At 52.0% G+C, this 15,748-nt stretch overlaps 1 protein-coding gene across 3 annotated transcripts in view; it reads left to right on the top strand.

The window, feature by feature from the left end:
* Nucleotides 1-9,479: 9,479 nt before the first annotated feature.
* Adcyap1r1 (ADCYAP receptor type I) overlaps nt 9,480-15,748 on the top strand; it is a 45,956-nt gene continuing 39,687 nt past the window's right edge. For all 3 annotated transcript variants that reach the window (XM_021189674.2, XM_021189676.2, XM_029534869.1), the window contains exon 1: nt 9,480-9,859. The gene's annotated coding sequence lies outside the window, so the exon portion shown is untranslated. The remainder of the gene's footprint in view (nt 9,860-15,748) is intronic.

A 15,748-nucleotide genomic window follows, 5' to 3' on the forward strand; every position in this document is an offset into this window, starting at 1 on the left:
AATTTCAGTGTGGCACTGTGACTAGCCCTTGAAAATCCTCACGGATTACTGCACGGATTATGAGCAACACGTGTGGGAGTAAAACTCAGGGTCCCGACTCCCCAAGAACTCAAAGGGGATACCTTGAGCAATGGGAGGTGTGGAGATAGCAGGTCCTTGTGTTTAACATGGAAATGCAGGCCTGGAGATGTCCCAGACCTGCTGGGCTCACATGGGCTGCTACGCATGTGGGTCTGGACCTGGAGTGATGTACTGCTTGGATCAATGAACACTGAATTCTCTGTCTGGATTAAGGAACTGGAAAAGGTAGATGCTACTAAAAAATGAAGTGTGATGGGTAGCCTTTATTGCCAACTTGCTTAGACAGAGAGACATGACTTAGAGAATTAGTCAAAAAAGTTTATGGGTGTGTCCATGAGGTTGTTACCAGAGGTACTTGACCTGTGGGATAGGAAGTGATGTGGAAGACTTGCCTTAACTGTGAGTGGCATCACCTATTAGCCTGGGGACCTGGACAGAACAAAAGAAGGAAGAAGCCAACTAACGCACAGCATGCATAGTGTAGCCATGTCTCCCTCCCCTTTCCCTCCTCCTCCCTTCCTTCTCTCCCCTCATGGCCACCAGGAGGTAAGTGACTTCACTCCAGGTGGTGCTGAGTTGAGTCAGCACATGGCATCTAGGAATGGCCTCAGCTGGGGTGCTAAGGAATGAAGAAAACACAAACACCCAGATGCATAGAGAAGCTGGAATTGGGTGGGCTCTCAAATGAAGAAACCTCAGCACCCCAGAAGCTTAGCATGACGATTATAAAGACTTGACAGAGAGAGGCAGAGTCATTGCAATAAGCCAAACAAGATCGTTAGATACAGATAAATAAGGAGGTAGGGTTTATAGCAAACATCTGGGTCAGTGAGGCAGGTTTAGCTAATATCAGCATGAACAGTCTCTGTAGGGAACAGTCTTCAGGCTGTAAACATCTATGAGGAGAAAGCTGTGGTGGAAATTTTCTGCATACTCTATCAACATCTACTAATGGGTCAGCAGGGAAGGCTTTGGAATTTCTTCTCTTGCCCAGAGGCTCACTACCCGTGGGGAAAGAGGAATTTGCTGGTTTCCAAAGGGTCTGAGACTAGGGTCCTGGATGTGGCTGTGTCCATGTCAATGCACACTTTCACTCAGGACCTACAGGGTGGTTCCCTTCACAGCCGCTCACCAATTCTATTACCAGACTGCATCTCCATCTCCAACCAGATGACGCTGTTCCCATCATCCATGTCTTGACTCTGGGACTAACATCTGCCCACTGACCTCCTCCTAGACTCTGGACAGAGTCTGGAAGGACATTTGGTACAAAGCTACTTCTGAAATTAATGACACACATACACCTGGGTGGGATGAGCCCAGGAGCACGGGAAGGGAGGATAGGCTGCTGCGCGTTTCTAGAAGCCAGTAGGTCTCGGGGAGCAGGCAGTTCTGTAAGAAGCATCCTGTTTGAGAGAGCTCTATGGAGCTGGAAGAAGTTCAAAGATGCCCACTGCTTGGAGACTCTGAGCAGTGTCAGGGCTCTGTCCTGCATGAAGATGACAGGTCATTATTGTGGCCTGAGCCAAGGCTCTCTCAGAAGCTGAGATTAGAGGCCAGTTTGAGACAGGGTAGGGGGCCAGGCCTGGCTGGGATGCAGTAATGGCTGGCTTGAGTCTATTGTGGGCATGCTCAGGGCTTCTTAGGTACTTCCTCCATCTTTTCGGGACTCTTTCTACTCTCCAGGCTCTGGGTGTCACAGTTCTTGCCTTTACCTCCCCATCATTCATGGCACAGACACGGGGCTTGAGAATTCAGCGCCCGAGAGAGAGAAAACCTTCAGTATCTAAGGTTCTCTGCAGACTGAATCTGAGGACTGTCCTGATCAGGGGGGACAGGGAAGTGCTGGGGCCTGGGGTTCTGCCAGCATTGGCAGCTGGATGAGCAGCTGTAATGGGATTAGGACCAGTCTTGCCCACCTCCCTCCCCCAGTAGCCTCATTAGCATGCAGTGTTGGCTCTGCTGACTGGGCCAGGCAGCTCTGTCCCCACCCCCAGCTCTGCTAGTGCCTAGCAACCCTCACAGGGGAGCCCTTTCCCACCGTTTGGTCCACCAGCCCAGCCCTAGGCACACACAAGCACCACTTGCCTTTTTTTTTTTTTTTTTTTTTTTAACACTGAAAGGGAGCCAGCTGGTCTTTCCAGATCTTCCCATGATCCAGTTCTGAGTTTCTTCTGAAAGTCCAGGCTTCCTTTCCAAGTGTCCTGCTTCCTATCAGTGATGCTTGGCTAGTTTATTGTGGCATCTCTGAGTCATGTGGTCTATTCTAGAAAGCTGAAACCTTCAGGATTTTAGGGCAGGGGTCTCAGACTTGGCAGGCTGGACTCTTGGTGACTGTGTTGCAGAGGAGTGTGTGATCTAGAAATGGGGCCTATGACTGTGGATCAGGGTGACACAGCCAAGGGATGCTGGGAAAACAGAAGCTTCCTTTTATTCTCTGGAAACTCAGTTTCTGAGGGTGCCTGGGGAAGCTGGGACGCAGTCTTCAGTCTCACAACAGTGTCCAGCTACCCTACGCTGGGGCTGGAGCAACAAGTGAAGGAAGCCTTGGCCCTCAGGCAGTTTGTGTTGGCTTAGGGGAGTCAGGTGGTGCATAGCATGTGCACGGGAGAACGCTGTGGAGGAAAAGGGCAACACTGGTGTGGCTGTGCATTAACCCTAGCACTGCCAGGAAGGAAGGAAGGGGATCTCTGGTCTAGCCTGGGCTAAGTAGGAAGAGCCTGCCAAAAGCAAGCAAGCAAGCAAACAAACAAAAGTAAAGCAAACAAATGGACAAAAAACAATATTAAAAAAGAGAAAATTCGCAAGCAAGGAAAAACCTAACTTTATTTTTACATGTTTACCCCATGCTGAGTATCATATGTCTCTCTAAGACACAAAGACACACACAGACACACGGTCTCTCTCTCACACACACACACACACACACTTCCTCAATAACCTTAAATACCCAACACTGTTATTAAGCTCTGCTTTCTCAGTGAGGAAATCGAGGCACAGGAAGTTAAATGTGTCACACTGGCAGTTTGAACCCTGAAGGCTAGTTCCGAAGTCTCCGTCTCACCAGTACTGTTTACTTCAGTGCACCAGGAGGAGATGACAGGGTTTGTGGTGTCAGCAATATGTCAACAAGACCAAGGAAGGCAATGCCTGCAGAGATCTGAAGAAAGGGTTCTGAGCAGATGGGTCCCTTAGGGAATGGGCTAGTGGCTTCCTCCAGCAATAAGGACGATGGAGGTAGCCCCTTTGTCTGGTACTGAGGGAGGCTTCCCACTGGGGAACTGGTAGAAGCAGCAGGCTCTAAGAGATACTGAGACTAGCATCTTTAAAGATGCTTCAGCTCACCCCTGGCCCAGCATCCTTCTGTGACCTTTCCCTCTAGGCCACTGCAGATTAGTTTCCTCATTCTGTAGAAGTGTCCTCAAAACACAAAGAAGCAGCTAAAGAGACAGTCTGGTGACAGAGATGGTCAGTCAGGCTAATTAAGAATAATTGCAAACACCTCTCTCTCTGTGGTGGCCATGCCAGGGTGACACAGATCCAGGGCCAATTTCCACAGGAACCTGAAGAGAAGGGCAGGGGTTGGGGAGGTAGCTGAGCATCTTTGACTCTTCTTGCACATCTGTCCCTTGATACACAGAAGTAGCATTAGTGACATTAGGGTTGAACTGAGAGGGCTGGCAGCATCTTTGGACAAACGACTTTATCTCTCTAAGAGACTTGGGTTCTTCACCTGCATACATATGATTACCATGTCCCTAACCAATACAGCTTGACGAGTTCCTAAGATGACATCCCAGAGCCTGTCACATGGTAAGCTCCTTCTGAATTGTGCAGCATACATTGTTTCAGCCGTACCATCTGTGGCTTTGGACAGGTCGATGTAGTTATTTTTCTCTGCCCTGGGCTTTGGACTTCCCACCGAGGTATAATAGACACAGGGGTTGGAGACTCTTGTAATCAGCCCAGAGTGGATGCCCAATACTGGGTGTGCAACCAGATAAGCACAGCCTCTGACTTCAGAGAGCTGCTGTAGCGGGGAGCTCCAGTCCAGCCCTCACACTCCACGGTCCAGAAGATGGGAACTGTGGTAGGTTAACACTTAAGTACCTACAGTCCCCGCCCCTGGTGTGAGGACAGGACCTGTAATACAGTGTGATTTTGATTTCCTGATTGGCGCTCTTATGAGTCAAAGGGCAATGGATCTTACTGATGGTACTGAGACTGCTCCCCAGTGAGTTGCCTTTAGGTTTGGGAACAGGGAACTTACTCTGAAAGATCTTAAGCCCATCTGATGAGCCCTTTGAAAGAGATATCAAGGACAGAGAGGCGGCACAATGCTGAGGCTTGCAGTGGCAAGATTGGGCTTTCAGCAGCACCTCTAAAAGCTAAGGCCCAAGTTCTACAATCGCAAGCGACTTAATTCAGCCAACACTTTGGGATAAGACCCTGTGCCTACATGGAAACCCTGGGCTGGGTCTCCTTTTGGTTGCTTCCTTCTAACATTCTGAGCAGAACTCCCTGACCAATCCCTGAATTCATGGAACTGTGACGCATACGGGGTATATTACCTTAAGCCACTAAGTTTTCAGTAACATTTCAAGCGGCACTAGAACATCAAAACCATACGGACTCGGTCTTGAAGACTTGCAAAGCCTTAGGTCAGACCCTTCCCACCAGCTCAGGGTCTGGAGCCCAAGGACCCTAGGAATTTCTTGCAGATAGTTCTCCCCATCAGCCACAGCAAAAACATTATTTTATTAGCTGCCAACATGTTCCCAAAATTGATCATCAAATAACATTCTATTTGCTCTACTTTTAATATAATTATCAACATCATTTGTATGACACCGACGCAGGTCTCAGCCTGTGTGATAGGCCCGACATTATTCTGAACTGCTTTTTCTGGGAATGGCTGTATTCATGCCTCACGCAGGCTGCCTCCTCCCACACGAGTTATCTGCCATTTCTACACCCCTGTGCCTGCAGAGGCCCTTTATTCGAGCCAGGAATGGTGTGGGGCTGGGGCAGACTGTCATTTTTAGAGCAGTTAAGACAGACTCCAGGAAAGCACAGGGGCAGTAAGTGGGAACTGGCTTTGACTGTGGTATCTACAAGGAGGGAGCAGACAGAGGTGATGTATGAATCTATTGTGACAGGAGCTAGAGCTAGCCAGGGGTATCAGACCTGCTCCTAGCTGAGGGTAGGTATGTGCAAAGTGGCCTTGGATTCATGTGTCTGATTTGTGATATAGGCTGGAGTGGTACTTTCTGCAACTGAAGAGGCTGTGCACAAATACCAGGTGTGAGGAAGACAAGAGCAAGGGATGTAGGGATATGAAAAGAATCCTATGGGGTGAGGGTGCAGGGGAGAGAGAGAGAGAGAGAGAGAGAGAGAGAGAGAGAGAGAGAGAGAGAGGAGATGGTGTGAGAAAAGAACTATTTCATTCTCCATCAACTATGGGTTCTCAGAACGTCTGGCTCCCATGAGTAACCAGTTGAGTCCCCGGGGAAGGCACTACAGAAGGTGAATGGGAAATGTCACTCATTCTCTGACAAGCACGGCCTGAGAGTGATGAAGCCCTGCCTCTGCAGACAGGCCCTGCGGTCTGCTTGAGATCCCTCGGGAGGGAAGATCTCTATCCCGGAGGAGAAGATGTATATTCCGAGCATGAATCTGCGTGTGGTACCACCCACTGGCTCACACCTCTGGGGATGCATGCTGCATGGAAAGATGCACTGACTGCATATTTGCCTCTGCACTCTTCTGGGCTGGACAGACTATTTGCACGTCTATGTACATAGGTCAAAGAGATGTAGGTCTGCACACAGGTCTCTTGCTTTTCCCCCGGGATCCAAGGAATTATTTATCTCATCCAGTCTATCCTGACACCCATATGTTCCAACTTCCCAGACTTGTAAGTTCTTATCTACGAGTTAGGGAGGCACAGGGTTGGTTCTGATCGGAGATCTGCTCTGCCGGTAGCCATAATGCCTTGTAACTGGAGCATCATTTCTGGTCCTGAGCCTTATGAGTGACAGCCCTAACTCTTGCCCCTGTCATCCCCCTGTTTCTCGTTCCAAGTAGTCTTTGTCTCACTCATCTCTATCCACTGTTGGGCTGTGGAATGGGTAGCGGCCAGAGAGAACTTAAGCCTGGTCTCTGAGGAATGCCTAGTACCTCTGAAGATGCCCTTCTCTCCTTCTCAACTCCCAGTAGCTTCCAGGGCACCTCAGGGGATTTCAAGTACACCAAGGCCACCTTCTGCACAGCATGGCTCTAGACAGGGAACTAACATGCGCTTCCTTTTATCTCAGGGTGTCCCTAGGTCTGGGGACCAGATCCACCATGTCCCTGCTCTGACTGGGTGAGCAGACCTCTTTGGGAGGCTTGCACGCAAGGCATGGGGAGGGCTTCTCGCAGTGTTCCAGAGCACTCCAGCTGTATGTTAAAACACCCCAGGGAGCTTTCAAAAAACACTGCTACCCAAGCCTCTCCACAGACCAATTATCTAATTATCTGCGGTGGTGAGGCCTGGGCAGGGGTGGTTTTTTTCAAAGCTTGTGAAGAGATTCTGTGGAGAATAGTTAAGAAGGGTCCTTTCTCCAGCAGACAGTGCCAGAACTCCTGAGCAGCCTTGGTTCTACAAAGTGGGAGCCCACCAGGGATGCCAGCTCTCCACCCCGAGACACCTGTGTTCTGGAAGGTACCGCAGATGTCTGAGTGGCGCCAGGGCTGGGTTTGTGTCATGGAAGGAACGGCTGTGCAGGAGAGATGAATGCTGGGTAGGGTGGCCTGGCATCCATCTCCCTCAATCCCTCATCTCAGGAAATTGAATTAAAATCCATATTTTTCAGCTGCTGCCTGCCCAGCTGGCTGGCTTGTGGAGAGGGATGAGGTAGTGAGCAGCTCAGGGTAGAACAATGGCTTTCCTCATTCTCCTATTCTGGGAGGGAAGGCACCTCAAGAGGGCTCTGGGATACCTATTCCAGGGGTGGTCCTTTAGTTCCCACTCCAATGCTTTCCAGAGCCAGGCAGCGAGGGTAGAGACGGTAAGCTGCCAAGCACGGAAAGTCAAGGTTAGAATTTGACCCAAAGTCGGCTTTTTGGGTGAGTGACCATAGAGATAATGGGAAATCTTGGCTCTGTTCTTGGTTTGGGGACCAGAATTTGTGTAGTTCTTCTTCATGGGACCACATTTGTTAGGAGGGCGGGAGACAAATGCCCACGTCAGGCACAGGACACAGAAGCCCACACTGGGCCTACAGAATGATGGAGGGCGTCACTCACAACACATTCATCTGCTGGGGTCTGGTAAGTCATCTTAGTGCCCCTGTGAGGTGAGCATCATTCCTGGATGACTTCAGGCATACCTGGTTCCGTGTGTCATGGTTTTCCATCCCCATTCTGTCCTTGAGAGCTCCTTTTAGGTTGGGTACAAGTAGGACCATAAGTCTGACTGCCCTCTATCTGGGGCCTACCAGGGACCCACCTTCAGGCCATTGGTTGTGAAGCAAAGAGAAGACATGTGGATTTATATGAATGTCTCGCTTCTTTCTGCACAGCTGGCTGCCTGCATAGAGGAAGACACCCACCATGACTATCTTTCTCATACACCATGATGTGCACCTGCTAACGCACAACAGAGAGCTGGGCTCTGGCTCCCAGACACAGACATGAAGAACCAAGCAGTATGTAATAAGCCAGGAACTGGGTACACAACCTCAAAACGTCAGGATTCCTGTAGTGGAGTCCTGACTCTCAACATTTCTGGAGTGATATGATCTACTGTGGGTAAGCGATTGCATCTTCTCCCCCCGCTTGAATCCCCTAGTGCCAGTGTCCTATGTTCCATGTTCCACTTCCTATGTGGAGGCTCTCAACGGCCCTGCCTCCCCTTGAATGTCTCCCAGTTTGCTGAGTACTTTCACAGGTGACATCTCATTTGATCCATTCTACATCCAGGCTGAAGGCCAAGTAGAGAAGCTGACCTCTGGTTTGGGAAAACAGACCAGAGAGAGATGCAGTGCGTGCTAGAGCCGCTCTTGATTGACTGCTGACTTCTGACCAGCATCTGGCTGTACTCTCTCTAGAGGGGCCCTGACCACTCTTAAGAGAGAAGACATATTCTCCACTGCTCTTCCTTTGGAACATTGCCTGAAAGAACACAAGCGAGTGCCAGCTGTCGATGAGGTGACCAAGTGGGACCAGTGCTTCCTGGACTAAGTGGGGGAATCGGGAACTTGCTGTCTGTACATAGGGCACTCCATACATCTTTCTGGAGCATCAGGTTGCTTCCTATTCTTAGCCTTACTGTTTTCATTGTGAAGTGGGATGTATAATGGTCAGGTAGGTCTTACCAGGTAGGGTTCTATGTGGCTCCCATTCATGGTTCTTCTCCATCTCCTTGTCCTTTTGTTTTCCGCTAGACTGACCTCATTAACAAAAGGCTCAGGTCCTTTCTCCTTCCCTCTTCTTCCTTGAAGGTTCTTCAGCAGGACACACATCAAGGGCGGCCCAGAACTTACCTGAACAGGCAATGACAGAAGCCAGTTGAGACGAAGTGATGGGGATACAGAGAACTCAGGATGCTGTGACTGGGGACAGTTATGCCAAACTGGAGGTGGCCGGATGTTGGCACTGTGACCTTATTTGATCGAGTTCTGCTCATTAAGCCCCCGCTTATCAAACTGTACCAAAAAGAAGGGTGAGCACACCACATCACCAGCAATAGTAATTTGTTTAGCATCAGTGAATATATGAGCCTAGTACAAGCTTGCTACTGGCACACAGACTGTTCCTACTCAATGCTGTTCTTCTCATGACCCCAGAAATAGATGACTGTTGTGCAGGTGAAGAAATGGAGGCTCACAAACATCAGGCCGCACACCCAAACTCCCAGAGCTGGCAGGGCAGTCTCATTTATTTTCAACAGACTTCCCGTAAGCACCTCCACTCCTTTTCTGGCTATAGAGGTGTTCTCTGGGGCGTCACATTCGAGGACATCTAGATAGGCACCTGCAATCCAACCCTTGCAGACCCCTGACTGTGAGCAGAGAAGGGCCCAAAGAGGGCCTGATACTTGCTCAGGTGGCAGGTTGCCAGAGGAGGCTTGGGACACAAGAGAGGAGAGGGAGAGGGCTTTCTCTCCTGGATGTTTTGCGGTTGGACAGAAAGGTGGTGTGCCCTGAGGAAGGCACAACTCAGCCCGGAAGCTCTGCGACAGAACTGGGAAAGGGGGGCTGTTACCTCCGCCTCTGCGCCCTGGGTCCCTGCTGCAGCTCTGGCTTGTGTCAGCGCGGTGGTCCTCATCCAGCTCCCCATCTCTGCCCCCGGTCTAACCCCGCCCCCGGGCTCTCATTGGCCTGTACCCCCCCCCCTGCGAGGTCTGCCGGGGAGGCGGTGGTCTGTCGCCTCCCTCGGCTCCGGGCCTGGCTGCGCAGCAGAGGCGGCGCCTCTCCCGCAGGACAGAGCTAGCTGGTCGAGCAGCACAGGGTGGGCGAAAGAAGACGAGGGACGCCTCGCTCCGATTCCTGGCTGCGACTGGCGGCGACTTTGGAGCAGCGCGGTCCCTTGTGCAGTACGCACACACCGCAGCGCAGGGACACACAGACTCGGCTGCTCGCGGCCACACGCACCGAGAGACCAGGCTCGGCGCGCGCTCCGCGGCGCACACTCTCCAGCCAGTGCGGCTCTGGGCGCGGATTCGCGGGTTGCGCTCCCTCCTGCACCTTCAGCCCCGGCGCCCAGCAGCCCGGACCAGCCCCGAGGCCATCAGGTAAGGACCACCCCTGGCCTGTCCTTCCGCCTCGCACTCGCCCAGCGCCAGACCCTTTTCCAGCGGGGCCCTTGGACCCCTCCTTCGATCCAGAGGTCTTCAGGAGCCGCGTGCTCTACCAAACCCAAAGCCGGCGAGGGCCAACGCGGGGCACAGAGTCGGAGCCCATCCTCTCCCGCCGCCGCGGGCTGCCTACGCTTCTCTCTGCCCCATCCAAGTGTCGGACCGTGGCTTGGGGCACATTATTGTAGACCATTCAGTGAGTATCGGCCTAGCTGTCTCAGCCTTTTCTGGTGCCAGAAAGAGGCATTCAGGGGCACGAATGACACTATGGCCAGGGATCCCCTAGAGATCGAGCTCCCTGGCTCCAGGTCGGACCAAAGCGCCTACGTGGATTTGGAAAGAAATGCTGGAGGGTCTCTTGGGAACTCGCTTCTACAGTCTTCAGGGCGTTTGAGGGGTGGACAAGCTATGTGCTGCGGAGGTAGGATAGGGATCAGTTTAGTTTGTGCCCCCAATGGAGATAACCTTTGGCATTGTTTTAAAAAGGATAGTCCTACGTTTCTTCCCCCCGGGTGCGGGGAGAGGTTGACTAAAAGACGCTTGGGGGTTGGTGGTCTAACAAGGAAACGCCCTGCAGGGCCTGTGGGGGAAAATCGCTGTGAGAGTGGGGTTGCTGAAGTGGGCCCACCCAAGACCCCTGATGTTTGTTTTAAAGGCCCAGGCTCTGCAGTAGCTAGCTGACTGCTGGGAGCAGGATCATATCGTCAGCAAGAGCATGGCAGGTTTTGAGGGTCGGAGGGACCAGGCACCAGTTTGTAGATCTTTAGGAGCAAACATGCAGGAAGGGGATGGTGATGGTATTTCCCTCGCTGCTAGGAAGTGGAGCTTCAATTCTAGGAACCTGGAGCCTTCTGGACCACCTTGGCACAAGAAGGGGGTCTTGCTAATTCCTCTCAGTCCATTACAGGGCTGGTGTGGCTGCTTTTCTTTACTCCAGGCTATATGTCCCATAATTCCCTCATGCCCTAAAGAAGGAGAAACAGGCATCTGTTTGGATTTTTTTTTTTTTTTTTTTTTTTTTGCAGCTCAGGTGCATTCCTGTGAGAGTATGTAGGAATTTAGAGCCCATGCAGAGGATGTGGAAGGCAGTCTGCCCCCCAGACTGCAGTTGGACTGAGGCAGGCCATTCTGAAGGTCACGCTGGAGGCTGTAGGGTGGCTGTGGGTTTGGGACAAGGGTTAAGTACTGTGATTGAGCCTTTTGGAGCCTAGGAATAGCAGGTAGCTTATTCAGAAGGCCTTGAGATGCATCTGAGGTGGCGGGCAGGGAAGGCTGGAGGAGACCCCCATTCCCAAGTGCAGGCCTAGGTCTCCTGCTTCTCGCTGACCTTGGAAAGAACAGGCAAAGGCCCCAGTCTGGACACAAGCCAAACTCTGAACACACAAATTAAAGACAGGACATGCTGGGGCCGGCCTTGAGCCAGATCTTCTGACCAATCCATCAACAAGTGTGTGTGTGGTGTGACCGGGAGTCAGATGTGGTCCCTCCTACTTTCTGCCATCAGTAGTGGTTCTTAGGTGGGGGTGCATCTGTGCTGAGATCCCCAAGGGTCTGTCTGTCTCTGTGTAGTGAGGAGACATGTCTGTGGTGAGCCTGGAGGAGGACCTTTTCCTGCACTCCCAAGACTGAGCCAGGCTAAAGCTCGCATTCACATCCTGTTTTGTGTGTGTGTTTCAGGCTTGTAGGGGGCTGATTGGGGAAGCACTTTGGAGCTCTTGTTTTCTCACGTGGTCACCTCTCTGTCATGCTTCTACTTCTGGACACTCCTTTCTTCTATTTGTATTGAATGGCGACATGGACTCAGTGGATATTTATAGATCAGCACAGAGGTGAGAGTCTAGAAAGGACCATAGCTAGGGACACAAGGCAGTTTTCTCACTGAGGAGGAGGTCCGGCAGGGGTGCTCAGGATGGTTGACCAAATGGCAGGACCCAGGGTGCCCAGTGCAGAGGTTTGTTTAGGGTCATGAGCACCATGCTCACCCGAGAGCCACTGGCTTTGGAGCTGACCCTGAGGTGACTGAAGGGCCTGAGGCTATGTGTGAGGAGAGCTGTGGGGAGAGATGGGGGCTTTTTATCCCCAGAAGGGAGAGAGGCCTTAGTAGCTTCCGGCCACCTCTGAATAGAAGGAGCTGGGCTTCTACATCTGAACGGATTGGCTCTCATGCTCTAGCTGCCTGTGAACATGGAGGCAGGAAAACCCTTCGCTGTGATGTGTTTGTACTGAGCTCTGGATGCCTTCGTCAGAAGCACACAATGATAACCACCCCCACACTGACACACAGAGGAGTGACACACAGCTGGGAAAGCATGTACGCTTGCTTCCCTTGGCACCTGCCTGGGCGCCAGGATGAGAGAGGGAGGTAGGCAGCAACAGAAAGACATTCTCACGCAAGGTCTGGGAACACACTTGGCCTCAAAGCCAGCCTTAATGAAGGTTCAGGGGTATGTGTGTGTGTGTGTGTGTGTGTGTGTGTGTGTACACTGTGTTGCAGGAGCCTAGAACATGGGATGTGACTTTTTTCCCTCCTCTGAATCTAGTTAGTATTTTAGACTCTGTGAGCATTGCACTTGACTATGCTAAGACAACATCAGAGGTATTTAATGCTGCATCTCTAAGGAGTTGTGAGTTCCCACTTTGCACTTGACTATAATGACTTTGTCCTGCACAGAGGATGTATGAACAGAAACTAAACCTGACCCCGTTTTAACAAACACCCCATATTTTGATTTCATGAAATTCGTTCTTCAGGCAATTAGATTCTTTTAATTTCCTGGCTACTTAAAAAAAAATGCACCGATTAGAAACTGTACTTGACTTTCTGGCTGTTCAAAAATTAGGAACAAAGTGAATCTGAACAGCCAGAAAGATCTACTAGCTCCTGGGATGGAAGGTTAGAGGCGAGAGGGTCCAAACGGTTGAAGAGAAAGGATGTCTGGTCTGGGGGCTCAAGATGCCTGAGCATTAGCTGCTCCCCTTGGTCTCCAAGAAGCATCTGTCTGTCAGTCCTGGGGGAAGTCTCCACTGTGCCCCCACCCCTGCAGTGTAACTGGAGACAGCATGCATTAAATACCTCTGATGTTATCTTAGCATGCTAATTAGTTCTTGAGCCCCTTCTCCTGTTCCTCTTATGAGGGAGCCGGGCAACCCTAAATCTCACCTTGGGTCTCACAGTAAACTTGGCAAGACTTCACCAGCCTAGACAGGAGGGAGGAGCTCCTTGTTCAGGACTGGGGGCCAGAGGGTAGAGCGAGTAAGTGCCCTGGTGGGCTTCCAGGAGGTGGTGTTCCAAGGCTGGGGCGGCCTCTCTCCTCCCGCCTCTCCACAGATTCTGATTAGTACCTGGCTTCCTCCACCTTCTCCCTGGCAGATGGGCATGTGGCGTACTGGCTGAGAGTACTGGCAGCCACTATGCACCTTGGAATCTCCTCACTGAGAACCCATGGCTCCTGTAGCAAGCTCACCCTCCCCTCTGCTTCTCTCTCCTCCTGGGACCTTTCTTTCCTGCCACATCTTCCAGGGATACTTCACTGTCATATTGCCTCAGACCGCGGAATCCTGCCCACTTTCCATCAACCTAGTCCTTATCCCAAATGGCTCTCTGGTGGCTCTGTTCAGTGGCCATGAAAATCTCTTCCCTTGGTGGGGGTGTAGCAATAGTTTCTCACTCAGTGCCACCCCCTTTCCTGGCATAGCCCTTCAGTGTCCCTAGCTGCTAGACCGGCTCCAGCCTCCCCTACCTCCTCCCCGCCTCCTGGTGTTTTGCTCTAGAGGTGGCTCTGGTGCGGGGCATGAGTGGAACCCAGGTCTGTATGGAGAAGGGAGGGATGGACCCCTGATGTGCTCAGTCCTCTTTAGGCGCTCCTTAGGGCGAAGGAGTTCAGGGTACGGGAAGGATGCAGAGAGACACCAGACTTCCACTGAGGGTCTGGAGCAGCCGAGGGAGGAGTTGTGAGTGGCCTGAAGCAGAAGCCATGCCCCCACTGAGAGTGGCAGGTGACCTCTGCTGGGTTTGGTGCAGTGAGGGTGCTGAAGGGTCTGCAGGTTCCCCCCTTCTTCTGACTAGGAATGTCTCGAGGTCTGTGAGTCATTGATTCTTCAGTGCTGACGGGCGATGCAGTCCTGCCTCTCAGTTCCTGCTCAGTTCAGCTTCAGGACTGCTGGGGCCCAGGGAGGGCAGACTTTCTCTGGGTGGAGGGGGTGGGCATGTTCTGGGGTCTCCAACACTCCCTGCAGTCCAGTCCACATCCCATTCCTGCCTGGCACATCCCTAGGCTCTCTGTCCCAGGTAACCTTGGGAACCACCCTTCCTACTCCAGTCTTAGTTTCACAGTGATGATCTCAGGCAGGATGGAAATGTTCTGTTCATAGCTGCTCTTCCCGAAGACGGGGCAGGTACAGGTAGGCCTGCATCTCTTCTGCACGGGCATGTGACAGCCAGGAGCAGAGGATCTGCACGCCTCTGATGGTGTGGGAGGTCACATCGGTGTCCAGCAGGCTCCTTTCCAAATGACAGAGCAGCAGAGGTCGAGGGGAGCACGTACGGTTCGGAGCCACATTTTAGTTCTCTGGGATGCTTTCTGTGCGACCTTGGAGAAGTTGCATAGACTTTCTGGGCCTCTGTTGCCTCCTCTATAGAATGAGGAGAGTGCTGGGCTCTCCTTCGTCCAGTGTCAGTCAAGTTACAGGAGTTGATGGGTATTGAACTTGGAGGCATGCCCAGCACATACTGGCCATTATGAGATAAAGAGCAGCTGGCTGGCTGTGCCCAGGGAATGTGATACAGGGTGGAGGTGACAGTGCAGTGGCACAAGAACCATGAACACGGAGAGGGAGACCCTCACAGATGCCAGGCTGTGCACATCCTGCATGCGCCGCCCATGGATCAAGCATGGCTGTCACTCCCGCTTTGCAGACGACATGCAGAGGCTGAGCGGGAAGCTTAAGTACCTTGCCTGGAGTCAAGGCGAAAACCTCCAGGGGAAACTTCCCACTTCGGTTCCACTAAGAGTTTGGAGGCAGAGAGTCTCTGTTCTCTGAGCCACCTGCCTGGCACAGTTTGAACCCCAGGGAGAGAGTGGGGGGGGCATGCAGGGGTGTCAAGACAGGGCGTGATGTCCCTCCATAGGGTGGGGTGTTTTGACAGATCTGTGGTGGCCTGACTTAGTCCATGACAGGGACACCTGCATCTCTAAGGAGTTGTGAGGCAGAGGTAGCCTGGGAAAAAAAGGAGCATCAGGTTGGTGTGTCACATCTTGGAAGGCACCGTTCCTGTGCCCCACAGAATACTGGAACGCAAGCACCAGGGGCCACTGGAAAAGGGTAGGGACGGGAGAGAAGCACCCGGAAGAGCAGAGAGTGGCGCTCTGTGAGGTCTCCAGAGACAGGAAGAGAAGCCAGGGACTAGATGGGGCAGCGATGGCATCCAGGACCCTGGCTCAGTGCTCGCCCCACCTGAGATATTCACCTGTGTGCATTCATGGCCCCTGTGTCAGTACCATGGACATCTCCCTGGGTTATGATCTGTCTAGGAGACTGTACCACAGAACCAAGGGAGAACTGTATATATCCGTGAAGGCAGGGCGTGATGTGTCTGAGCTAGTATCCTCACAGGAACATTTACTGTACGTGGGTCTCCATGAAGGGACGTATGAGGAGAGGGGAGGGGAGTTGCCATCGGAGATGATCATATTGATGATTTCAAGTGGAAGCCCTGGGATAAAGGTGCTTTAGTGTTTGTGGACATGACGTGTTTTTATGCTCCTTTGTTTAAAAAAGAGGTGCATGGAGAGAGAGAGAGAGAGAGAGAGAGAGAGAGAGAGAGAG

The sequence above is a fragment of the Mus pahari genome, chromosome 2 (assembly GCF_900095145.1).
Source record: "Mus pahari chromosome 2, PAHARI_EIJ_v1.1, whole genome shotgun sequence".
NCBI classification, from domain to species: Eukaryota; Metazoa; Chordata; class Mammalia; order Rodentia; family Muridae; genus Mus; species Mus pahari.